The following is a 26,070-nucleotide window of genomic DNA, read 5'->3' on the forward strand; positions in this document are numbered from 1 at the left end:
GATCCCATGAGGCTGTCGTGTGCGATTTAAGCAAAGTCGTGCACGTGGGGCACACTGTAGTCACTCCACATAACCATCACACAGCATTGCTAGTGCTCTCCTATTTTGGGATTGGATCTAAAAGCAAAAAAAAAAAAAAAAGTAAAGTGATTTTAGGTCAAATAAGAATAAAGGAACTAACCAGTGAATGAATCTGAATTGCTTCATGACACAAAGGTGTGAACCTGGAATCAAGTTTCTTATTTCGAGACAGATCTGATATCCGATTTCTAGACAAACCAGATGTTTCTCTTTTTCTTTTTCTTTCTTTTTTTTCTTTTAAGAGAAAGATAAAAATGTTTCAAGTATCTCTCAGTGTAAGAAATGTTTTAAGAAAAGAGCTGTGGGAATTAATTAATGGAGAAAGAGAAGGAAAAGACATAGCATCGTTAAACAGGGACTAGGGGAAACATGGCAACTCACTAAAAATAACTCAGTCACAAAAAACGAAGAAGCCTGTGTCGAGGTGAAAATGCCTACGTATGCTGGGGATGGAAATTTCCATGAACAAAAGAGGAAGCTTTCCTCCTTCAGAAGAATTTCAAGAGGGCACTTTTCCCCTGATGCTTCTCAAAGGGAGTAAGTGGAATTTCAGTTCACTTAGGAGGCAGAGGACCTTCTCAGTTCCAAATACAGGGAGAAGCCCCCGCCCCCATCTTTGATGTGTCTTTGGCACCAATGTTCAAAAGAAAATGCAAAATCTTCCCAGGACTTGATTTTCTTACGGAAACTAGAATCTGGCTGGCTTCTCAGCCAGGTCCCTTAAATTGAAAAAAGATAAACCCAAGCTTCCTGATAATTTTTTAAGATAAATTCTGAAGGTGTAAGTTAACAGGTACTTTTAAGTGACATACACTTCACAAACTTCACAGAACAACCCTCTCCTGTCTCCTTGCACCCTCTTCCTCCCTTTCTTTCTACACACACACACACACACACACTCTCATGCTGTCATACTGGGGCCTCTACAGAATCAGTGACATTTTTCCATACTTATTGTCTTGCCATACTGGAATGTGTTTGTTTAACTGCTTAGTAAAGTTCTTTAAAAAAAAAAAAAAGCTGATAGCATTTTGAATTTCCTCAAGGCAAATATTTAGATTCCTCTAATTTTTTTTTAAAGAAATCGACATGTTTTCTGATGCTATTATCTTAAAAGCAATTCTCCTCATGCTGAATTCTACCAAAGCAATCAGTATCTATTGTGTAGATATCAGAAATCACTTCCCACCTCCTTCTCCCAACAATCATTTAAAAATCCATCTTAGTGGCTCCTCATTCTCAGGAGACTCAGCCCCAGTCAGAATTAGAGAAGTAGAATCAAGAGACATGTCTACTATCATTTCTCAGGGTTTGGTTTCTTTGGAGTAACTTACTACCAAGCTGAATTCTTATTTCATTTTAACTTTTCTGAATGAACAACCACAAACAACAACAACAAAACAACAACAAATAGTCAAGAAATCATTATACGATCTCTGCCACTTTTCATAGTATTTTCATTTTAATCATCTTTGTAACTCCAAACATAAAATAATGTCCAGCTGCATGTGTTGGGTTATTATCTCAAGTACTTTATAAATGGTTAGATTGATCTCTGGTATTTTATTTCAAATTAAGCACTGTTAGCCAATATCTAGTTTTAACTAAATCACAGAATTGTGCTGTTGCTGTTGCTGTGTAATCCCTCCTTCTCTTGTGTGTGATACACGTAGTGGCATAGGCCAGGGCTCTGGAGTCAGAGGGCCCTGGGGCAGGGCCCAGCCGCCATCACACATAACGCCCTTAGCCTCGTGTAGAGATGGGGAAGCCGCTGGCCAGGTGAGGGAAAGTACTCACAATGGAGTGGCCAATCAGGAGCAGACCAGGACTCAAACCAACACTGAGGTGAACAAACAGGACAGGGACAAACGGAACAACAGTTTTAACATCATATCTTGACAGCAACCCAGGGGTTTATCTTTAGTTATCCACGAAGCTAAGAAATCAATCTCTGTAGTCCAGTTTCCACAGAAGAGACTTGCTGCACTTGAGGCACATATTCATGGGCTCCCTACCAGCTACAGAAACCCTTTCCCAGGAACTGAGGAGCTCCAGTTAGATCTGGAATGTCCTCCAAAGGCCGACACTGTACAGGTTTGGTTTCCACTTTGGCACTGCTGGGAAGTAGTGGAAAGACGAAGAGGTGGGGACCGGGGTGACACTGTAGGGCAGTGGGAGTGTGCCTTGAAAGGCATCATGGGATCCCAGCCCCTTCCTCTTCCTGTCTCTCTTTTGCACCTAGGCATGAGGTGAATGGGCCTCTCTCACCATGTGCTCGCTCTAGGATGTGCTGCCTCACCACAGGCCCCAAAGCAACAGGGCCAATGAATCATGGACTGAAACCTCCAAAACTGTGAGTCAAGGTATACCTTTTCTCTTTATATGTTGATCATCTCTGGCATTCGTTACAGTAATAGAAAGCTGACTGACACAAAGGTATTCAAGAATGACCAAAACAACCCTTTACCTCAAAGAGTCCACAATCCAGTGGTCTATCTACGGGGCTGCCCCACCAGATGGGCACCAATGGGTTGAAATTCTGCCCACATATTATCTCCTCCTCCCTGTACACCTCACCCCCAGCCCCAGAGCCCAGTCTGCGTCTGACTTTGAGCAAACTTGCCTATTGACCCAGCATGGCTTACTGATATGATCAGCTACGTGCGCTGCACAGTCAAAGAGGTGAGGAGGATTGCACTGTGGAATTCAAGGGGCTGGGTGGCAAGAAGCACTGCCACCAAGGAGGAGCCAAAGGACCTCCCTGGATGACTAGACAAGTTCCAAGACCCCTTCCAGCTCTCAGAATCCTAAAGAGGGAATAAAACAGCAGAATAAGACTTTTAACACAAACCTAGCACCTGCTCGAGTACCAGGGCAGTGTGGAGTTTGGAAATGACCTGAGTTTGCATTCCATGGATCAGGAGAAAGAAGTGACTCTTAAGAGCTCCTGCAACCATGAACTCTTTTTTTTTTTTAACTGGAAAAAGCCCATAAAATGTTGTTATGGCTGCAGATTATACAAAAGATCCTCTGGGCCCCACCCAGCAAGCACACAAACCACCCGCCGCCCACCTTTAGCCCACAGCTGCTGCGGCCTTTACACAGGGTGTAACCAGGGGAAAAGGGGCTGGGGCCATATAGGAGCCAACACGTAAGAGTTAAGATAGGAGGAAAAACAAGAGCCAGGGAAGGTCCGGGAGGAACTTCCGGTTAGGGAAAGATTTTCTTATTTATTGCTGTTTGTTTGCGTTTCTGAAACAAGAGCCTTGATTTTGTGTTTTGGGTCAATTTTCTGTGTTCTTTGGAGCAGGCTGGATCTGAATACCAAACCTCTTTTTATGCTTACAGGATTGATTTTGTTTCCTGAAATGAAGAGTTTGATGAAATGCATGTGACTCTCTGTGTGTGTGTAGACCAGAGAGAGAAGGGGGTGGGGGTTAGGCTGAAATTTCTTCCATGGTGAGATTCAAACATTTTAACCTTCAGAACAACAACAACAACAACAACAAAAAAAAAAAAAATCAAGGATTCATCATCCCACCCGACAGACTTTCTTTCATCTATTCTCCTCTTCTCCACAATGGACTAAAAAAAGTTCCAGGTTGTCAAAGATTCCCCCACAGCTGACTCTTCCTACCCTTCAGGTCTCAAGTCAAAGGGTCCTTTGAAAGTACTTGCCCAAGCCCAGCCCCTGGATCTCACTGCCACTCAACTCAAGTTTATTGACTTCAGGGCACTTATCAGTATCTGATAGGAGCATGTGCACCTGTTTCTTTACTTGGTGGTGGCTGACACCTCTCTTAGAACAGATGTTCCTTGAGACGGGGGACCTTCTACCTTGTTTACAGCCCTATTGCCAGCACAGAGAACAATGCCAGCCACTTGTTAGGTGTTCCGTAGGTATTTATGGAGCGAATGAATATGCAGGAGTTGGAAGGGAAGTCCTAAGAAGGGAAAGGGGAGCAAAAGGTCATTACCTTCATGTTCTAACTGGTCGATCCAGTGGGGGTTGCAACAGTAAGGCACAGATCAGATTCATTTTTTGACCTTCAGGGAAATGTGTTGCTCAGTCATGGGAATCTTCCTGGCAGACTTAGGTTCCAAAGCCATTCTGCCTCGAAGGAGAGAAGCCAATCTTCCCTGTCCTGAACCTTTCTACTGGGCTCTTGGCTGTCCCACATGCCCTTCCCACCTCCCCTGGATGTGCATGTTCCCATTCCCCATGCTGATCTCTCCCAAATCTTCAAACCTCAAACACTTCATCCCCTCCTCTTGGCTATGACTATAATGCACTTCATAAAGAAAACAGGCGCCACACATACAGAGATCTACTCTGACTGCCCAGCAGAAACGCCACTAACTTAGCCACATCTACTCCCTGTGCCCCACCTTCCAACTACTTAGAGGGCAAGAAGGTTCCTTCTGCTCAGGCCGATGGCCTCCCCACCCTCCTCACCGTCAAGGACTTCTGTGTCTTCCCCCTTCTCCTCTCCCATCAGCATCCCCACCTCTGTTGGCTCATTCTCATCCTCAAATCCATTCTCTTCTCATGCTCCTGCTGGGTTTTGGTCCCTCTCTACTGCTGTCCTCACCTGGTGCCATTCTTCCCACTCAGCTACGGCCACAGGGTCTTCTGTGTCGGACTACTTCACCTTGGCGCAGAGTTGGGTTGCAACCAATTGTTCTTTCTTGTTTAATTGGAAAACATTCTTCAGATTTGTTTTTCCCAGTGAAGAAAATTGCTCTCCTTCCTTTTGAAACAATTTCTTAGCTGAGCTAAGAGCGATCTCAAACTCTCCTTGTTCCCCTCCTGCCCCCATCTTTTAGGTTCCTTTGTTCTGCCCGTTTCTTCTACCTGATCCCTCAAATTTGGAGGCTCAGTCCTAGACCTGCCTCTGGATTCAAATACTGTCTATATATGAGTGACTCTCAAACATAAGCCATCATCCTGGACCCTTTCCCGGGCTCAGCAGTGGAATATCTAAATTCCACCAATGTCTCCCTCTCCCAAAATTAACATGGCCAAACCAGAGTTAGGGATTTCCCTTCCCTCAAGATCACCTTATAACTTTCTCACTTCCGTCAATATACCCAATGAGACGTGTCCAATCCATACATTTATCTTGACTTTCTTCACATACATTACCAATACTTCCAATTATATCCCGATTCTAACATGTCCCCATTTCTCCCATTGCTTCCACATCTGGTCCAAGTCATAACCTCTCTCTCTCATGGACTCGACAGCAATGGCTACTTACTTCTATAAACCATTTTCCACACAGTGGGGAGAATGATATTTCTAAACCATAAATCAGCCAGATGCAGTGGTGCACACCTGTAATCCCAGTGGCTTGGGAGGATTGCAAGTTCAAGGCCAGCCTCATCAACTTAGCAAGGCCCTAAGAACTTAGCCAGACCCTGTCTCAAAATAAAAAGGGCTGGGGATGTGGTTCAGTAGTTAAGCACCCCTGAGTTCAATCCCTGGTACCCCCCAAAAAGTGTAAGTCAACTCATGCCTTTCCCTGCCTCAAACCCACCAATGGTTTCACAATACAGTTAGAATAAAATCCAACATTTTTCTTCTTTTTTAAAAAAACAGGAGAAAAAGCATACAGATTTTTTAAGTATACGTTGGTACAAGAGACACACTAAATATGGAAGTCAAAGAAGGACCAGAGACTTAAAAGTTTAAACATTCTCTTCATAAAAGAGAGAAGTAGGGGGATTCTGGGTAATTTTGGAGGGATAACCAGTGACAAACCAACATCTTTCAACAAACTCCCACAGGCCTTGCCTCCACTCTGCCTGCCCTCATCCCTCCACCGCTCTCCTTGCTTACTGCCATCTCTGTGTGACGATATTCTGTTCTGTGTCACATCCAGCTCCTTCCCAGGAACAACATCTACATATGCAGTCCATTCTGGCTCTTTCCTGGCTCTTTTAATGGACATCTTCTCATTTTCTATCCCTCTCCACACTGAGTTCTCGGTCCAAAACTGCTTCTTAAGAGGGTCCTTTAGGTACAAGGCCACGTCCCAACCCAGACAATCCACCACACTATCTTCTACTAGTGTTTTTCAGTTGCCCGAAATGATCTCATTGGCTTACATATGGATAACCCACCTTCCTCCATCGAATCTAAGCTCCCAAAGGGTAGCCTGTCCAACTCCCCAGAGTCCAGAGGAGTCGCAGCATGTAGCTGGTAGGCATAAACAATTGCTGACTGACAGACATGGAACCTCAGCCTCTGCATTCTTAGTGGAAATCGCAGTATCTACCTGACCATGTAACGTCGGGATCAGGTAACACACAAACACTGACAGACACCACACAGACCCTTGCTGACACACGCCTGCTGCCGTTAGCCACACTGATAGTTCTTCCCCGGTAATCACTCGAGAGCCATTAAATGCCAACTATATTCCAATACTGTGCTAAGTGCTAGTTAAAGAAAAATAAATAGGAAACAGATCCTATGACAAGGTGCTCACAGTCTAGTGAAGGATGGACACGGAATCAGGAAAACTAATTAGAGTGGGGGGAGGGGAACCTTGAAAGAGTAAGGGATCGGATAGAGCCTGGGAATGGAGTAAGCAGGGAAGGCTCCCAGGGAAGGATTCTAGAACAGGTGATATTGTAAAAGTCTAAAAGAAGAACAGGAATTCCTCAGGCAGGGGAGAGGTTCTTGCAAATAATCCCAAGTATGAAACAGGCAAGCACTGTTCCTAGGATTGAAAGGGAAGGTGGGGAACAGACTGCAAGGGAGCTAAGGTCAAGAGACTACCACTGGGAGGTAGCTTATGGCAGAACATTTGCCCAGCATGTGCAAGGCCCTGAGTTCCAGTCCCACCCTTGGGGGACAGGGAGGGAAGAAAAGTGAAGGTCAAAAGATTAGAACTTCTCAGTCCCATGTGGGAGCTGTTTGCCACACACTGCTACTGAGTGCACCAGATGTGACTAGTGCCAGATGTTGAAATAATGTTATGGCTACACTGGATGAAATAAATATTTTATTAAAATTAATTTCATTTGTTTTTACATATGACAGTGTGACAACTAAAATTTTTTAAATTACATATGTGGCTTGCTTTATAGTCCCCCTGGATAACAATGGTCTAGAAAGATAGAGAATGGTCTCTATCTTATACTTGGAACTGGAGTTTATTCCATGACCTTTCATTCTACAGATAATAGAGCCACTGGAAGCATCTGTGCAGGCAATATATGTTTATATATTTGACTCAGTCCTCCCTCCGTCCTCTTAAAAGAAAGACCTGGGAAAGAAAGCCTTCTGCACATGGACTCTTCTCTACGCCAGGCCAGCAGAGAGCTCTGGGCAGCCTGAGCAGAAGGAGATGGGATTTTCCATGGCTGAATTTAGATCATGAAGGCCATTAATAACCACCATGCATACATATCAAACTCTGTCCGTATGACCAGGGAAAGGGCTGCCAGGCCTGCTATGCCACCACAGACCAAGGGAAATGGCCATACTCTGTCCCCTTGGGTCATGGCAGAACTGCCTGCCTGGTGACTCCAGGCCTTGAAAAAAGTCCATCTACCTGTGTCTGGGGACAGCCTCAAAAAGAAGGCTACATGTGGTTCTTCTCCCCCAGGAACTTGAGAGAACCAGCATGTAGGTCTTGGGTCTAGCTTAGATACCACTGGTCTTGAATTTCAGTATCAAAGAATGTGTGATTAAATGAGGATTTAAAAATGTGTGTGTGTGTGTGTGTGTGTGACTTATCTATGGAAATCAAATACAACAATGAAAAACATCAAATTCATATTCCATGCCTCACTCCCCTTCACTAAAAACAGCAAAAGCTAAGGCAGAGGAATTCCTAATTATCTCAAGAATTTTGCAAACCTCTCATGTTCTCTCGTCAGGACTTCAGCAAATATCTTTAACTCACCAAAAGCCTATAAATTTTGCAAAGACATGGGGCTGTATTTTTCCTTTTTCCTCACAGAGGCACCAGATCTTAAAAGAAGAAATGATGAATGGGTATAGTTATAAATATTCCAAGGCTAATGAGAACCAAAGCTGAACTGTAGAAAAATCTGGTATTTGGGGGATAGATGTTGGCGTGCACTTCAGGTAACAGGTCCTGACCCATATAAATTCCAGAGTGATTTTATCAGATAAGAAAAAGAAAGCACTCATAAATTATTATAGATTCAAATTTCACCAAATACGGTTTGATTTTTTTTGAAAGAACTGTTTTTCAAAATGTTAGTAACTGGCTGCTAATTAAGATAAACTGTACTTATGAACATTCTGAGAATTTTGATAGAATGGCTGCTCATCACTTCCTTAACAGCAGAAATACTCAACCTTGAGGTAAAAGAAGCATTAACCAAAGTCCCATGAACAATATAATGGGTTTGTTTGCAGCAGCAACAACTCTTTCTGTCTGAGGAGGGCTTTGGAGTAGAGGACATGCATTGGAGTTGGAAGAAAAGTTTCTTACCATTAGATAAACACCTTTTGCAGTGTTATGACCTGCACGGATGTGTTTGCAAGGTCACAAGTTACAAACAGATGCCATGCAGGGCTGTCAAATTTTGCAATAAGTAAGTAAATAAAGATCTCCAGTAAAATTTGAATTTCAGATCAACAGTGGATAATTTTTCAAGTGTAAGTATATCCCAAAGTCAATCACATGATACATACTTATGCAAAAAGTATTTTTTAAGTATTGAAAGCAAAAAAATAATGTTGCTGTTGTGGTGGTGGTGGTGGTTATTATATACTATGCTTTACCTGGTAAATCAAATGCTATCTGGTGGTTAGGCTAAGCAACTATAACATTTCAATTGAGAATCAGAAGCACAGCAAATCCCTCTAAGTACCTTGAGTTGCCCTCAGACCAAAATCCAGTAACTCTATGCCAGATGGCGCCAAATGTGACTAAGCAGACACCTCAACACAACATCCACAGTGTCCATGGAAACACGTTCAGAAGCTGTCTGCCTGCTTTCCTAAATTAATTCAGAATCATACAATCACCGAATTTTAGAATCGGAAAATTGCAAAGATTCCTTTTTATTTTTTTTTTAAGGAAAAAATTATGTCATTCGCAAGCACAAAGAACTTTCCTATGACCAGCCTCCAAGGTGGGGGTGAGGAGAAGGATGTGAACACCACAGTCAGCTTCAAGAGAGCAAAGACGCCATCCCCCTGCAGCCCAGATTCTCTTTACTCTTCCAACATTAGGACCTGAGGGTCAACGTTGCCGAGTGGTGACATGGACAGGTGTGGAATTCACCCACGAAGCCCAAGTGCTGGACACTCAGGGGCACCTGAGAGATGCCTGATGACCGAATGAGTGTGTGTGGAGTCTTGGGACACTGAGATCCAGCGTGTACTGGACAGGGAGGAGTCCAGATGGGGAAGAGCACACAGGGAGGGCAGCCACGCTCATGTGACCACAGCCCCTGCCCTCAATCCATTTTCCTAGCCAGATCCTTTCCTTATCACAAACCTCAACCATGTAGCAATGGCATGGCACCCTCCATTTGGATCCCCAGGGCAAACAACCAAATCTCAGCTGGGGTTTAGGTCAGCCAGCCTCTTCCCCTTTCTGGACCCAGATTCTCTAGTGGGTCACAGGCTTCTCACAGACCTATCAAAACACCTGTGACTCAAGAAAAAGAACAATTAGCTCCAGACTACCAGAGGAAATCTGAACTGTCAAAATTAACAAACACTTGCTTAAAATGTCTGCAAGATATCACTTAAGTCGATAATCAACTGCAACTCAGTGCTCATATTGTTAAATGCGTGCATACATTTTATTGGAAGTATAACCAGTCCACGTTACTTCCTCCCTCCCTTCTGTAAATGCTTTGATCCCAATTCACATTGCCAGGTAGACCACATCTCGCAACGTTCAGAAAAAGAATCGTTTCTTCTGGCCCTTCCCTGCCTCCTTTCCTCTTCCTCTTCAAAGTTGCTCAAGGTAGTGATGCTCTTCTCCATGCTGCAAATCTGTAGGCCTGAAAATCTTCATCCATACACAGTCTGCTGTACAGCGACATTCCATACGGGACAGCTAAAGAATTCAGTGTAGGTCTACTGGGAAAAGTCTCAGTGGTGGAAAAAATGGAGAGACACAAATATTTAAAATGCCTAACTTTGACAGAGTGCCCACCATGCAGACATGACTGGGCTCAGTGAGGTCTAATGTCTCAAGCACAACAGCTGAAGTGGGATCTATTATCCTCATTCTAAAGACACTGAGATGAGACTCAGAGAGGTGAGTATCTTGCCCAAAGCCAGACAGCTGAGTCAGGACTTAAACTTGGGCCACTGGCTTCTATAAGTCATTGAGCATTCTAGCTCTGGACTGAAGCACACAAAAGTCATTACCCAGATGTGGTTCAAGTCTGGAAGAATGTTAGGATGGTCACGCCCCCAAGGAGCTAAAAATCCTAGGAGAAAACAGGGTGGGGCTGGGAAGAAGAAAGACAACCAGAACTTTTTCAAGTTCTGGTGAAGATGGTAAGATGCAGACCCTTAAAATTGAAGACAGAACTACTCAAGTCTATATTTTGGAGTTAGAAAGTCAGTAGATTAGTAAAGTAGAGCTTCCTAATACTGGGAGCTGCAGGCAGAACCAACAAGTTCATTCATGTCAGCCACATCATTTAATAGATGAGGGACCAAGGCCAAGAAAGTTAAATATCCTTCTCGAGAGCACCTGGCCAAAGAAGATCCCAGGTCTCCAGCTACAACCCAGGGTTCAGTTCCCTACGCCTGCTGGTGAGAAGTGAAAGGTAAAATAACTAGAAAGATCTAGGGGGGGGGAACCCCAGGACAGATGAGGACATCCTGACCTTGGAGCCTCTCTGAAAAAGCTTTAGGGATCCACAGAGGAAGAGAAGCTTGTGCAAACACAAAGACAAGTGCCAGGTGTTTTTGCTTTTGTTGTTAAGTGGGGGATTCAGGAGACCAAACCTGTAGCCAGGTTTCTGTCAAAGCTAAAGAGGGCCTTTAGCAAATTTTCATAAGCACAAGGCTCTATCAAGGATTCACTGAGAATCCCATGTCAAGTTAACTTTTATATCCTGCTTTTGATAGAGGTCTTGGTGGGCAGGAAAAGTCTGGCCCACGCAGGGTGTCAAGAGTTTGGCAGTGCAGGCGACAGCCTGATACCTGGAGAGTAACATGGCGAAATATGAGCTGGATTCAGCTCAAACAGAACCACCTTGCAACACCTACGTGGGAAACTCAGCCTCTGGACTCCCTGGTGGACTCATGGAACTCGGGAAGATGGCATCTGCCAGGTAAACTGTGAGCTGGAGCCCCAGCCTGTGCCCACAAAGGGCTCTCAATAAATGAACCGGAATGGGTGAGATCACACTTTGCGTTTATGTTCATTCAGCTGTCACCTGCTGGGCGTCTCCAGTGAGTCCACCATTGTGTGGAGCATGTTGCTTAGAGACAGACACTCCAGGTCCCTGCCTACCCTGGGCGGACTTGAAATCTACTGGAAGGTTCAGGTAGTAAGTGAACAGTAATTAAACAAGTACTTATCAGTGCTATGAAGGAAAGGCACCAGGACCTGTGAGAGGGGCATCAGAACTTCTCTGAAGAAGCGATTACTCTTCCTGGTACTAGGTTTGAGCCCAGGGGCACTCTGCCCCTTAACTACCTCCCCAGCACTTGTTACTTTTTAGTTTGAGACAGGGTGTCACTAAGTTGCCCAGGCTGGCCTCAAACTTGTGCTGCTCCTGCCTCAGCCTCCCAGGTGACTTAGATTACAGAAGGAAATGACAGTTAAGCCAAGAATCAAAACAGGAGTTAGCAAGTTAAAATAGGGAGAAGAACATGTCTAGAAGATCAAAGAACCCGGGAGGCTTAGCTAATGGAAAGAAGGCCCGTGAGTGCATCCCTTGGGCTGAGAGAGGGCCAACCAGGAGGGGTGGCTGAGTCTCTTGAGAACTCCTGGTCCAAAAGTAAAAGGGTGTGGTACCGGAGGGCTTAAAGCAGAAGAGTAATGTGAACGGACAGGCCTCTGACAAAGACTCCTCCAGGGGAAGACCCTCCCCGCTCCCCACTGGGAGGCTCCTGCAGTGACCCTGGCAAGACACAAGGCTCTCACCATTCTAGGACTCACCACGACATCACAGTGGCACAGCTGGTTCAGGCTTGGGTCATAATTTGGAGGAAGAGCTTCACAGGGCCACATTTCTCCTTGGTCCCCACCCTTACCAACATCTGTATCTTGATGGGACTGATGCCAAAAGGAAACCTAGGGAAGGTCCAGGCACATAGATCTGGGAGGCCACCATCCAAGGTCCCGCTGAAGCACTCCTTGACTCTTCACAGGCAGGGAAGGGAAGATCACTAAGATGAACACTCTACAGGTTGGGTTTTCAAGAATTCTCCAGCTGGGGGAGAGGGAGGTCTGGGCAAAACACAATGAAGACTCACTCAGGGAAGGGCTTTTGCGGGCTGGAAACACAGTCTGCATGAACACGCACTGGCAAGAAAAGTCAGTTCTGGTGGAGAAGGGAGGCTTTTCAAAATCACCCTCTACCCTTGTTTTGCAGGTTAACTTTGTGTGTATAGGGGGTGGGACCCAGGACAGGGAGGATTACTAGGGATTGAACCCAGGGGTGCTCTACCACTGAGCTATAACCCACTCCCCCACTCCTTTTTTTTTTTTTTTTTTTTTTGAGACAAGTTCTCACAAAATTGCCCAGGTTAGCCTTGAACTTGCAATCCTCCTGCCTCAGCCTCCAGAGCTGCCGGAATTGCAGGCCCACACCACCTCATCAAGCCTGAGTAGTATTTTGAGGACTGAGAGGGACGAGGGTAGGGACATTCTTGGCAGCAAGAATAACCTGAGAAAGTCAAGAACAAGGCGAGCTGGTCTGAGGGAGCCCGAGGCTAGCTCCAATTCACATGTTAAAACACCCGGATTAGTGTTCACTTACTGGATTGGAGTCTTCCCACATACACTGTCTTGCCTCATCTCACTTCCACACTGAGGTCAGTACCACAGGGATCTCGACTGTCATCTAGGAACGCTGCCACCCATCACCCATGGGCCAGAGCCAGAAGACACGCCCAAGTGGGCCTCATTCGTGAGTCTTCCTTCACTCCTGATCAACAAGATTGGGCAAAACCAATGTGCAACCTTCAACCGAAGTTAAGCCCTCCACGCAGGTTTAAAAACTTGCAGAAGTGCCCCTCGGTGCCCCAATCTAAAGGGCTTGGCAACTGGGGACCACAAATTCAACACAGGACTCCAAAAAGGACTAGGCTTCAGCTAGTGCACCTCCATTATGACATGCTTAGAGATGACAAGTGTGAAGAAGGGCCTCTTGTGGCAGGAGCTCAGTGCCTGACCTTGGAGTCAAAGAGCCCCAAGTCTGAGTTCCAGCTGTCCACTTCTTAACTTGTGGCCATGGGCTGGAAACCACTTCACTGTCATGAGGCTCCGTGTCTCCATCTTGAAACTGGCACACTACTGTACCCTCTGCGGGTTGCTGGGAGGCTGAGTGAGAAAATCCAGGTGAGGCTGTGCAAAGCCGGCCCCCGACGATGTTGACTTCTGTTGTCTCTCATCTTGGTTTCTGGTCAAGGTCACTAGAGACGACACTACACTCAACTTTTGGTTCCACCTTTTTGAGCGATATTAAATATTTGCAGAATGTTTGGGAACAGTTATCAGGACAGACAGTTTGAGAAAGCCCTGGAGGTATTGCAAGTCTGGACATTTTGCTGGTTTTGTCCCTCACTAGCTCTGTGATCTTAGGCAAGTCACAACTTATTTGTGACTCACATCCTACTTGTAAAGAGATGAGGGCTGAGGTATGAATTCTAAGTGACTTCCAAAGTCTCGTTCGGCTCCAGAATGCCTTAAATTTTACGAATTTGATTTATGAGGCTGTTATAAGAGAACTGGGATTTTCTAAAAAAGAAGATCAGGAGGGTCTGTCACATTGTTTGCGAATACGATAAAAGCAGTCACATAAAAGGGGAGTGAACACCGTGCATGGAGAAAACCAGAAAAAGTAGGACCAGTAAGAGACAAGCTTCAAGGACAGCAGATTTTTGGCTCAGGCCAAAGAAAAAAGAACTTTCGCACAATAACAATTATTCAATAATATGTAAAATGTGACCCCGGGATTGTGAAATCCTCAAGGCCAGGATTATGGTATTCAACCTCAAGCTCCCAGCACCTACCCCATAACCCCACACAGGGCACTCTTAAATGATAGATAGATAGACGGATGCATGAACGGGTGGGTGGGAAGGAGAGAGGGAGACAGAGAAGGGAGAGTGGAAGGGGGGGGCTGCCTAAGTGGGTGGCACACCTCCTCTGCTGGGTGCATCCATCCTCAGCTGGATGACCATCTGTAAGGGCACACTGCAGGGTGGATTTCTAAGCCACGTAGGAGGTTCCACTAAAGGTCTATGTGATATTTATTTCCTCACTTCTCTCCCTACTAACTCATCCTACATATTTTTGTCAGATTAATCTTCCTAAAGGACAGTTCTGTTGATGTCACCCTCCTACTCAAAAAATTTCAATGGTTCCCCATTGCCTATTCAATGAAGTCCACAATTCTGGCATTTGAGGGCCTCATTCCTGCTCTGCCTTGTGAATTTCTATTCATTTTCTGAAACCCAACTTAGACATCTCCTCCGCTGCCCTCTTCCCCCCACAACAGTTTATCCAAGCTGTTTCTACTGTTGTATATTACTGCACACAAGTATGATGAATGCATTTGATGATAGCTAGACTCTTCTGTGAGACTGCAAAGTCCCTGAATGAGGGGACAATCTTTATCCCTGTACCTCCAACCAGGAGAAGAGGACCTAACTTTCAGCAGTCACACCACAATAGTAAATCCAACAGTTCGCTGCTTAGCATACACAGACATTCTGGTGTATCCCTGATGTGCATTAGCTCCCTAACTGTCTACAACTCTATCATCCCCATCAAATAAATAAAGAAGTAGGGGGCTTAAGGCAGGACAAACAATTTGAATAAGACACAAAGCTAATAGATGGTAGGAAGTGGATTTTAGTGAATGACTTCAAGTTCTGGATACGAGCTGCTCCACAGTGCTGATTTTCCTGCAGCAGGACCATCATGGCAGTCCAGATATTTTCAACAAGCATTGTCTGGGGCATTAGGGGACAAGTTCTGTATGTAGAACTTATGTAGAACTTCTGCCCTCAAGGAGCTTATAGTCTAATGCATGAAGCAGACAGATAAGTTACAGCCCATTGCAACAATGCTATCAGAGAATCATCCAAAAGAAGAAAAACCTCTCAGTCAAATGGGAAGGACAGGGAAGATTCATGATAGCAGTGAGTTGCAATTATGGGGCACCTACTGCATGCTGAACACAGTACTGAAAACCATACCACAGATTCACAAATCAACACTGTGAGGCATAGCAGGGCTAGATGCAGTAGTCAAGAGCATCGTTTCTGGAGTCCAGGTGCCAATGTTCAACTTTTATAGTGCTGCTTCTTGAGAGCTGTGTGCACAAACTTGTCCTTTCAGGCCTTCAGTTCCCCCAGTGTAAAATCAGAATAAAACAGTTCCTCACTCGCAGGGATGTTGTAGAGATTAAAAGGCTAAACCAAAGCAAAGCACCGACAAAACTGCCTGGCATACAGCGTTATATGAATTTCACTTATTATTTAAGGAACTTGCTCAAGAGTACGGCAAGTAAAAGTCTGATTCCAGTATCCATTCCAACCACACTCTTCCTCAGGAATGCACCTGGGACAGGGTGAAGTTTAACCTGAGTTTTAAAAGGCAAATGAAGAGAGAAGGAGTGGAAAGGATCATGGGACCTTCATCATTCTTGCCCGCCCCAGCACCATTGCTCACTCTTTTCTCTGCCTGATACTCCTTCTCCAGCAAACTTGACCCACTGAAATCTAATCCATCATCCAAAGCCATTCCATGAGACCTCTTGTATAAGAATGCTCCTCTGATCTCCTTCCCAAATATTTGGTTGATACCTCTCTGGGTATACAGTTCGTATTTACACACTTTTATGCATACAAATGTGCATACCCATGCATACACATGCCCAGATACACCAGAGCTCCCAGGAGCAGGTGATTTTATGAAGCACCACAGTAACTCTCTGGCTCAAGTTCAGAGAGACTTGTTATACTTAATTACCATTCCAAAGCTGACATTGAAACGATCCCCAAACTGCAGACAGCCCCGCTGTGAACAATATTTCCTGCTCATTCAACTCATCATCTTGAATTTTTGACCAATGGGAGTAGTAAGCAGTGATCTGATACTGAAAATTACCACTCCATCTAAGTAGAAAAGGAGAACTGGAAATAAAGAAACCTCTACCCTCCCCAATACATATTTACTAAAAAGTGACACAGTTGCTTTCCTAATTTGCTTGTAAAGTGGAAGAAAGCAAGGAGAAATTTTATGTTTAAAATTATCAGAAACAATAGAAATTGCCAAATGCCAGCAGATGTTAAGTATTGTTGTTTTGTTTTAAAGCTTGAAGGAACTTCATTTTTCTCAAAATCAACTTTTGGTTTGATCAAGCAGCTCAAGGACACGTTCAAGAAGGGTAACAGCAGGTGGGGTGCGGAGCACAGAAAATGCACCTAAAGAATGGCAAAAGTATTAGGTTGTAACTGAACACAATGGGTTTGCATCTTGGTGAGTACAAAGCCCAAAAGCACAACCAGGGTACAAAAGAATGGAGAAACACTTATTACTCACAGTGAGTATGGAAAGCACTAGGGGCACTGAAATCCATGCTCCCTCCAAACATGGGGAAAATAGGGATTTTACTATGAGACCTATACATATTTATATAGGAAAGCCAGGGGGTGGGTACTTTCCTGAGCATGCTCAGTTTAAAGTCACAGATCAAACATTTAGAAAGGAAAAATGGCGGACACGTTTCTGAGTCTGCTTATTATCAAGGTCACGGAGCCCATGTTCTAAAGGGAAAGATGGCAGACATATTTCTGAGTAGGCTCAGCTCAGTATCACCGTTAGGTGGCTGGTCAGCCATGAAGGGGTAAGCAGGGCAAAGATAATGAGGGCAACTGAAAACCACAGAGAGTCTTATCTGAGAGATAAGTACCTGGAAGATCAGGGCTTGGTACGTTAAAACCTCCCCCGGCCATAATTACATCCTCTTAAGACAAACTATTATTTTAAGATCACGTCACAGCCTGCCAGGCTACGTGGACCCTCCCAGTCTTGATGGGGGCTACTTAAAGGATAGTGAACTGATTAAGGGCAGGAAATTGAGGCAAAAACAGCAGGACTCCATCTTCTTAAAAACTCCAACTCTGAGCACCATACTCATCTCTCATGGAGTCGGTCCATGCAATTCCCATGCTGTCAGTCAAAAGTCCAGAAGATGGACTTGGGCAGGGCTCTAGAAACTCCCTGGGACCCCTGATGAAACTGAAGAGCAGGAGGGACATGCCACCCTCTCCTCTCTGAGAGGACCCACCCTCTCCCTTCAGAGGGTCCCCTTTCCCCCATTCCTATTCCTCCTGGTGAACTCATGCCTGTTACTGAAACGTTTCTGGCATGATTGCAAGAACCAGGGGGAAGGGGGACCTTTGCGATGCCTCAGTTTTGTGGCAGCCCCCAGCCCTGTACCATTGTCATGATTACTGTAGGTGACCTAAAATAACAAGTCAAAGTGACTTGGTGACCTTAGCTTATCCAAAGAGTTTTAGCAGAAACCAAAGGAAGGAACACCTTGCAAAGTGCATTTCCAGTCTTTTCAGGGGACAGCAGGGGTTTTTCCCCCTCTAAGAGTAGGAGTTTGCCCCTAATGTCCGCCTCACTTAGCAGCTAACAAAGTTCATGGATACCAATGGATACCTTCAATCACAGAAAAGGAGTTAGGTTTGTGGTCACGAGATAAGCAAAGTGACCACAGGAAGCAAAAAAGACCAAGAACACCCCAAATTAGATCATCATTCCTCTCCCAAATGATTGACATCTGTGCATTGATTAATCTTTAATTATTATAACTCTCCTTATTTATCGCTTTTATTTATTTATCTATTTTTAATCACGGGCTTTAAACTTCAGAGCCAGGCACAGTAGCACACGCCTGTAATTACAGCTACTTGAGAGGCTGAGGCAAGAGAATCACAAGACTCAGGCCAGCCTGGGCAACTCAGCAAGATCCTGTCTCAAAACAACCAAACAAACAAACAATAAATAAAGAGCCGGGGAGTAGGTCAGTAGCAGAGCACTTGCCTAACATGCAGGAGGCCCTGGGATCAATCCCTAGGACCACAAAAATAAGTTAAATAAAAACTCAGAAAATTATAACTAAGGGAAGAGTAATGTTGGGTTATTTTAGACACTAAACTATTTTTAACAACTTCAGGTTAAACATCAGGGAGGATAAAAGTATATTTTGATGCCAAATAAGACATTTTGGGGATTTCCCGGAAGCAGAGGAGAGAAGAGTCTGAGAGGATCCAGTGTTGACCGCTGCTAAAAATGAAAAGGCAAATGCAGACTAAGCCATTTTTTCCTCCTATGGCTAAAATTAGATGCCTTAGCAATGCTACCTTTCTTGAGGTAAAAATGATATATTCTCCTACACCTCACTGTTTCACGCCACTCAGGCATTTTGGTCAAGGCTAACCAGACCTAGGGAATTGAAGTCTAATGACGTGCCATCACCAACCTAATGAAATCCTACCTCTTACGTGAAGTAGCCATCCATAAACCCAAAGCTGTGTGGACAAAGACCCCGAAAGTAATCTCAGATGACAAAAATGCCCCTGCTTTCATCCCCCCAAAATGCATCATCAGTAGAATAAATGAAATCAGCATGTGGTCTTCCTTCTGGCCCAGCCTACACCCTGGCTCTCAGAGATTAACAGGGGAGTTTGAAAATGTCCCTCAGGATGCTTCGATTTTGGATGTCTGACACCCACAGTGGAACAGAGGCCGACTCGGGGTTCGAGCCCTGACTCCAGAGCCTGTGCTTACCCGGGAGGGGCTGACGGTGTCCTCTGCTCTCTGCACCCTCCAGCTCCACTGCCCACTCCCGGGCAGCCAGGGGTGCTATGGAAACGGTCAGGTCATTCATCCCTCCGCTAGCGACTCTTCATCTTCTCAGAGGAAAAATCGCAGCCCTCCGACGGCCCCCAGGGGCCTATGTTCTCTGGCCCCTGTGCCCTCAGCCCTCCCCCACACTGGCCTCCATGCCCATGACCTCCCCTGTCCTGGCTCCCCCCCACCCCCGCCTAGAATGCTCTTCCCCAGCTACAAGGCTAACTCCTTCAAATCTTTGAATAAATGTTTCCCTCACGATTAGATTAGTGTAAAATTACATGTCCTTTAAGCCCTGTTTTTCCTTTTCTTTTTTTCAGTGTTAGGCAATACTTAACACTTTCCAACAAATGGCAGAATTGACTGACTTCCCGTGTCAGTCGCTTACCGTCTGCTCTCCCCGCTAGACAGAGGCTATGCCCTCTGAGGCTGGGGATTGTCTGGGTGGCTTTCCCAGTGAAACCTCAAGCACTTGGTATGTAGCAGGTATCCCATAAATATCTGCGGGATGAAAAACTAAGATCTTTTATTGCTTCAACTTCTTATGATTCTGGGAAGTACTTAGTATTCCTGCTTAGTAAATGGGTTTCTGGTTTTTTTCCCTGCAGAAATCAACCCAAAAAAGGGAGTTACTCAATGCTGTGGTTTTGGATATGGTTTGTCCACTCAAGGTTCACATGCTAGAAGCTCAGTCCCCAAACTGGTGGTGCTGGAATATGGTGACTTTGAGAAGTGTTTCAAAGCCTTAAAGAAGAATCAGTGCTTTTCTAGGAAGCACTAGTTCTCCCAAGTTCCAGCTCCTGTGAGACTAATGTTTGGACTTTCTCGACACCAGAATCATAAGCCAAATAAACCTCTTTTCTTTGTAAATTACTGTTTTTTTGTTACAGCAATACAAACCAGATTTAAAAATACTAAAGAACAGGAACACTTGACTGTCACCATCTAATGATAATTCACTATGCCCCAGGTTCTGTGTTGAACATGTTTTCTCATTTCAACTTCACCAAAAGCCAGTGAGCAAGACATTGTTATCCTAATTTTACACAGGAGGAAACTTGGCTCAGAAAGATTAAATAAATAAACCAAGACCACACCACTGCAAATGATCCTGCTGGGCTTTGTACAGATTCAGGGGTACAGATCTTGATATCAAAAGAGAAAAATCTATGTGCAAAATCAACAATCTACAAAGGATGCCACTCTGTAAATCAATCTTTGTGTGTGTGAGTATGTGTAGCAGGGGGACCAAGGATTGAACCCATGGTGCTCTGCTACTGAGCTACATCCCTAGCCTCAACAATTGCTAAACTGTTGAGGCTGCCTTTGAACTTGTGATCCTCCTGCCTTGGTCTCCCGAGTCACTAGGATTACAGAATGCACACCATGCCCAGCAATCATTTCTTGATCACAGTTTGTGGGGTTGGGAGTAGCTGGAGAGCCCACTCCCAAGCCTAACCAAGCAAAAGCTAAGTCAACTTGGACAGCTGAGCCCAGCAGGTCCCAGAGGGCAGCAGGAAAAGTGATGATAATCTTATTGGAAGCTCTGTCCTTTGAATCATCACACTGGTGGACCAAAGTCTTAGTGGACACCCAGCCACAAAGGATACCAGGTCAATGAGCAAGTTTCCTGAAGGGTTGGGGTTCTCTGCAGAAGGGCAAACAATCCAAACCAGGCACCCACGTTTGGCTCAGAATAGGCTGCATGGGGACCCCAGAGAGACTGGGAAAGCCCAGCCAGAGGTAAGGCCACCACTGACCTAACATTGCCCCCTTCCCCAACTCCTGACAGACACTGGAGGAAGGGGAGAGAGGCCAACACCATCACGGAGCATGGTGCCTGGCCACCTGTGGGGCCTCCCGTCCAACAGCATTCACCGTCTTCTCCTCCTCATTCTCCTGGTGGTTTCTCCACCAGACACTGCATAAGAAAGCATCTGCTGTCACCTTTCTGAGATGGGAAACGGTCAGGTCATTCTTGGTGGTGATCTTGGTGACTAGGGACACAGGCTAAAGGGTAACCTAGCATTTCCGTGTTTGACCCTGCCTGACTCAGGTGAAAGACGGATAACACAAGTTTTCCTTTTATTTGTTAATTCTACATCTTGAGATCAAGACTCAAATTAGATTTGATTACGCAGAAATGCCGAGAATTCCTTTTGTGATAACTGTTAAAACCCCCAAATTTTAAATCCTGGCTCCAACTGTTTTAATCCAGATAGCAATCCTAAAATACTAATTTTTGAGGTCTATAATTTGCAACGGTTTTTTTCTTTTCCTTGTTAGTAATGTGAAACAAACAGGCTGTCCTGAGAGGGGGAAAGATTTTAAATGAAAAGCCTTCCATAACCACTCTGAGAGCTGTCTTGACACCCGGATATGTTTGGGGGAAGGGTGTACTGAGGATCTCACTGTACTTAAAAAATAGCATTGTCGCTATGGAAGCAGCTCTAAATTTTGACTGTTTTTTCCCTTATGCTAGCAAAGGCCATATTCTTTATATGCAGCTTTTCTTTTCACCAAAAAGGGTTTTGACAGTAATCCAACTAGTTTGCAGCATGCCCTGCCTTGCCCTAGTCTGTCACCCCCTCCCTCTTACTACCCAGGTATTGCTAAGCCTAAACAGGAGGAGAGAGCAGAAATCACTGATGACAGAACATTAAAGAACCAGAATTCTCATCTTTCTCTCTCTGCCATGCCCCCCTACACACACACACACACACACACACACACACACACAATCATTCAATCATTCATTCCTCCAAGAAATCATAGTTTAACTATGATTAAGGACCTGAATGGTGCTTGTCACTAGTTAAACTGGCTTCATTCCAATCTCTCATTTTCTAGCCCTTCATTAGCAACTGTCAATCAAAGTCAATCAAAATCATAGACATAAATGTGACCAGTTTTTGTTTTAAAGTGAGTGCTTCTGAAATTTTACATTGATGTACCCCGGCCTTTCCAAGTGGTCCTCTTTAGTATTTCACACGTCTCCTAGAAACACATGACACGTTAGGGGCATATCTCTGAAACTCTGCTAAGCTGCCTTCACAGCCTGTGACCCCTTCTCATCGCTCAGGGGCAGCAAACTGCCACTCTTTGAAGATGTACTTGACTCTGGGAAGTAAGCAACAGGCATTCAGAGCCAGTCTTGCCAAACAAGGCAGGTACTCATGGTGAGGAGTGCTGTTTTTCACAGAAATGAGATGCAATCGTGAAGTCATGAAACTGGCTTTCTCGTGAGGACCATAACTTGACCCTGAAGGGGAAGTCAAAGGAAGTGTTCCAGAAGTGCCTGGTGATGGACATTCGTGGTTTTAGTTTGTTTTTACGCAATCAATGGCAAGGTCTTTGGAATTAGCACACAATCCCCACAGCTACACTGAAAACATTTCTCGTCTAGACACATATGCATACATGTAATGAATAAAATGAATGATTTCTGCTAGCTGCCTCCTACTCTAACATTTTGATTATTTTTTCACAAAACTTGATTCCTTTCCCACTGTCATTCTCTTAGGTTAATGTCCTCTACTGAATGGAAATGAAATATTAAAATGCATGATTCCTTCAAGGAACAAATGATTAAATAAGCATAAGTCTTACCTGACATCTTAGAATTGAAGTGTTTAGAGAGCTTCATCCAAACAACACAATTGAACTAATACCAGCAAAGAGACAGGCAGATGTACAGTTCGCCAAGAGTAACCATCCAGACCTCCTTTCAATAAACCATCTCTTTAGGAGGATGATTTTGGTCCTGTGAAGATTTTTACCTCAGCAATCTTTTTGATCTGGAACTGCTATTTATGTTATTTGAATTGTTTTCAACAAGTAGAAGGAAGAAGGGCCCCCTATTACAGCAGTTCCACCTTATTTGTGGTAGGTACATTCCAAGACCTCCAATGGATACCTCAAACCAGACAGGACATCTCTCATTTTGTGTTGCTAGAACAAAATACCCGAGGCTACTTTCTTTATAAAGAAGAGGATTGTCTAGTTCACAGTTCCAGAGGTCCAACAGCATGAGACTAGTGACCTGGCAAGGATCCACCAGGCTGCATCGCAACATGGCCAGGTAGCAGACAGGGAACAAGCTGAGTGCAGAAGGGGCCAAGAACATAAGGTAGCATCTCTTCCTAACAGTCCACTCATGAGAACTAAGCTCATGGTCTTTTCAATGAGTCTCCCAGCTGACCCTGCTGTGTTCTAAAGTCCACACCATTATCTGGTCATGAGTCCTAGGGAAAATAACTCCAAAGAGGTTAAGAGATTTTTTCAGGGTCACACATCTAATGAATAGCAAAGCCAACAATGGGGACCCTTGCCTCCTGTCTTCTGGGTTAGTGTTCTTTAAACACATAAAGCTCATCTGACTACCCAGGCCCACCTCTAATCCAGGAGCCCACACTGCACTCCATGGTTGTGCTCCAGAGCCCAGAATCCTGAGTGTCTGGGTGAGAGTCAGGAAAGCCATCGTTAATACATTCCCAGTGTGGTGACCATGTAATCTAATCACATTCCGCAAGGCCCCACGTCTGAAAAGTTCCACCACTTCAACACTGCCATACTGGGGACCAAACTCCCAGAACATGAATCTTGGGGGACAATTTCTAAACCATAACAGTAGAAAATCTGATGTATTCTTTTTTCCCCCCTCTACATACATACCTATGACAAAGTTTAATATATAAACAATAACTAATAACAATAGAACCATTACAATGATACGCTGCAATAAGTTATACTATAATATTTATTATGTGACAAATAAAAGTCTCTTCTCCATCAAAATGTCTCATTGTATTTTCACCTTTTCACTTAAAGGAAGCACTTTAGAGCACGTCTAATGAATATATCTTCGGCATATCCAAAATTGCCAGTATCACTACTCTTGCACTTGGGGCTCTCATTGAATAAAATAAACCTAAACACAAGCACAGCCATACTATGACTGTTGTCTAGTAACTAAGACAGCTACTAAATGATTAACAGGTGGGCAGAGTATACAGCATGGATACACTGGACCAAGGAATGATTCACATCCCCAGGCCGAATGAAGTGGGATGGTGCAAGATTTCATCACATCAATCACAGTGCATGCAATAGAAAACCTATGAATTGTGTATTTCTGGAATGTTCCATTTAATATTTTTGGATCACAGTTGTTCACAGGTAACTAAAACCACAGATAAGGAGGTTGTACTGTATGTCCTGAGGAGAAGACTTAGGAATGACCTTGTCACTCTGTGTTATCATACTGAGAAAAATTGCCCCAGCGATGGTGGAATCAACAAATGTCGTATGACAGTTCGGGAGACCCTGAGAGAATGAAAACCCCTGTAACAGGCAGTTTCATCTTCTTGAAATAATCAGTTCTTCAGGAGAGAGATGAATTTCAGTTCTTCTACTGGCACATTCAAGTCAATGGCCCGTGAGGAGGCATTACCGTCTTTTCAAGGTATAGGGCTGAGAATTGGGTTGCTGCTTTCATACATGCCTATAACTACAGATAGGCACTTTCTGACTGTACTGATATTCATTCCATGATGCCCCAGATATGCTTTCTTTTCCTTCATTTTTTAAATGGCCTTTCAAAATCTACCAAGTTGATGTCATGACTCATGAATGGGTCACCTCTCACAGTTTGGGAAGCACAAGACCCACACTGTGTGTTTGGGACCATGTGCTCCACAGACCACCTCCACGGGATGCTGCAAATCAGCACATCCCTAGGCTCCACCCCAGGCCTGCTGCAAGAGAATATTTGCTGGAAAAGCCCAGGACCTGTCTTTTCAATGAGTCTCCCAGCTGACCCTGCTGTGTTCTAAAGTCCACACCATTATCTGGTCATGAGTCCTAAGGAAAATACCTCCAAAGAGGTTAAGAGATTTTTTCAGGGTCACACATCTAATGAATAGCAAAGCCAACAATGGGGACCCTTGCCTCCTGTCTTCTGGGTTAGTGTTCTTTAAACACATAAAGCTCATCTGACTACCCAGGCCCACCTCTAATCCAGTAGCCCACACTGTACTCTATGGTTGTGCTCCAGAGCCCAGAATCCCGAGTGTCTGGGTGAGAGTCAGGAAAGCCATGGGATCGGATGTCCTACCATTTTTAAAATATTCCAAGAAGACAAGAGCCAAAAAATCACATATATAGCCAAACACTAACTCCTGCTCCAGTTTTAGGCTTTAGGGAAGTGGGGAGAGATCCCCCTCACATCACACTGTTCAGTAAGTATTGATCTTCAAATGCACCTCTGACCTAACAAAACAAATTATCTCAGGAGATGATAAATGAAATAATGGTGCTTTGCCTTCTCCCTAAGATTTTAGAAAAGTAATAATACCAACAAGAAGCAGTCAGCTTCGGTTGTTCAATAAAGCCATATATGTGTGTGTGTGTGTGTGTGTGTGTATATATATATATATATATATATATATATATATATATATATATATAATTTTTTTTTTTTACCATGGAATTGGGACCTGTATAGCCAACTCCTAAGATTGGGCTGGCTTTATGACTTTGCCTTTCTAATATCATTCTTCCCCTAGAAGGGCTCCCCAACTTAGATCAAGTTTACCGAGTCAAGCTTTGGTATTTTACAATAATAATTCCCACAATAAGGCCAATGCTCAACAGAGATTCTGCTAACTAATGTTGGCCCTCTCTTCCAGAAGCAGCCCAAAGATGGCTTTCCCAGGGTCTGCTCATATTAATCCAATGAGCATTTATTGAGCAACTTCTAACTTCTGGTCCAGTGTTAGGCCCAGGAGGTGGGAAGAGATGCTACAGTTCTCAAGTCACATGTTCTACTTCTGAAGACCACTGTGTGTCCCCGAGCATTATGTTATTATTATAAACCACACAAGAAGGTACACAGTAGTAACCAGGATTCACCTGGATGGCA

The 26,070-nt window shown here is 44.4% G+C and overlaps 1 protein-coding gene across 2 annotated transcripts in view; it reads right to left on the reverse strand.

The window, feature by feature from the left end:
• C13H1orf21 (chromosome 13 C1orf21 homolog) overlaps positions 1-26,070 on the reverse strand; it is a 207,994-nt gene that overhangs the window by 157,170 nt on the left and 24,754 nt on the right. The window contains exon 1 of one of the 2 annotated variants that reach the window (XM_076873065.2): positions 12,210-12,255. The exons of the other annotated variant lie outside the window; for it this stretch is intronic. The gene's annotated coding sequence lies outside the window, so the exon portion shown is untranslated. Of the gene's footprint in view, positions 1-12,209; positions 12,256-26,070 lie in introns of those variants that run through there. 2 annotated transcript variants of the gene reach the window in all.

Source organism: Callospermophilus lateralis, chromosome 13, assembly GCF_048772815.1.
Source record: "Callospermophilus lateralis isolate mCalLat2 chromosome 13, mCalLat2.hap1, whole genome shotgun sequence".
NCBI classification, from domain to species: Eukaryota; Metazoa; Chordata; class Mammalia; order Rodentia; family Sciuridae; genus Callospermophilus; species Callospermophilus lateralis.